The 1,371-nt window shown below is 34.1% G+C and overlaps 1 protein-coding gene across 1 annotated transcript in view; it reads right to left on the bottom strand.

The window, feature by feature from the left end:
- PRKCH (protein kinase C eta) overlaps nt 1-1,371 on the bottom strand; it is a 267,961-nt gene that overhangs the window by 124,610 nt on the left and 141,980 nt on the right. The gene's annotated exons all lie outside the window — the stretch shown is intronic.

Genomic DNA, 1,371 nt, shown 5'->3' with positions numbered 1-1,371 from the left:
AGAATCAAACCTGGGTCTTCTGCATGGAAGGTGAGAATTCTACTACTAAGCCACCAATGCAATGTTCCAAGACACGTGGAGGTTTTTAGAATTAAGTACATACAGACGATGACATGTCACCAAATAGTACTATACCTTAAAGCAAATCTAGCTTTCATCAGATTGAATTCTCGGGAGAACCAAGTTGAAAGTGCCCAGGAGAATCATTTTGTTTTTTTGCATGAGGGGATCACAAAACCATCCTTCACATAGAGAGACCTCATTTTTTGAGGATTTTTTTTTTTTTTTTCCTTTTTCAGCTGGGCTGGAGATTTATCAATTTTACTGATCTTTTCAAAGAACCAGATTTTGGTCTCATTGATTTTTCTCTACTGTTATCCTGTTTACAATATCATTGATTTCTTGCTCTTATTTGTATTATTTCATTTCTTCCAGGCTTAAATTTATCTTCTTTCTTTAGTTTCCTAAGGTAGAAGCTTAGATTACTGATTTAGATCTTTCTTCTTTTCTAATATAGTCATTCAATGCTGCTATATATTTTCCTCTAAGCACTGCTTTTGCTGCATCCCACAAATTTTGATAAGTTGTATTTTCATTTAATTCAAAATATTTAATTTCTCTTGAGACTTCTTTGTCCCACATGTTATTTAGAAGTGTGTTGTTTAATCTCCAAATATTGGGAGGTTTTCCAGCTACATTTCTGTTATTAATTTATAGTTTAATTCCATTGTGGTCTGAGAAAATATTTTGTATGGTTTCTATTCTTTTATATTTGTTCAGGTGTGTTTTGTGGCCCAGAATGTGGTCTTAGTGAATGTTCCTTATGAGCTTAAGAAGAATGTGTATTCTGCTGTTGTTGGATGGAATATTCTGTAATGTCAATTAGATTAACTTGATTGACAGTGCTATTCAGTTCAGCTATATTCTTACTGATTTTCTGCCTGTTTGATCTATCAATTACTGAAAGAGGGAAGGTGAAGTCTCCAAGTATAATAGTAGATTTATTTCTCCTTGCAGTTCTATCAGTTTTTACATCCACATTAAAGACTGTTACGTCTTCTTGGGGAATTGGCCCCTTTATAATTATGTAATGCCTCTTTTTATCCCTGATAATTTTCCTTGTTTTGAAGTCTGCTTTGTCTGAAATTAATACAGCTACTCCAGCTTGCTCTTGATTAGTTAGCACGGTATCTGTCTTTCTCCATGCAAGCATTTGGTTTTATATCTCTTATAAGATGTGAACAAAGTGGTGTCATCAAGTCTCTTAACCAGTGTTCCTTTCTGCTCTCTCTCTCTCTTTTTTTTCTTTTCTTTTTACTCCTGCTATTTTAACAGCAGGTTACTCACTGAAATCAACCCTCCAATCTCCTG

The sequence above is a fragment of the Trichechus manatus genome, unplaced genomic scaffold (genome assembly GCF_000243295.1).
Source record: "Trichechus manatus latirostris isolate Lorelei unplaced genomic scaffold, TriManLat1.0 scaffold00010, whole genome shotgun sequence".
In the NCBI taxonomy this organism is placed as follows: domain Eukaryota; kingdom Metazoa; phylum Chordata; class Mammalia; order Sirenia; family Trichechidae; genus Trichechus; species Trichechus manatus.
This window is presented reverse-complemented; position numbering and strand designations above follow the sequence as displayed.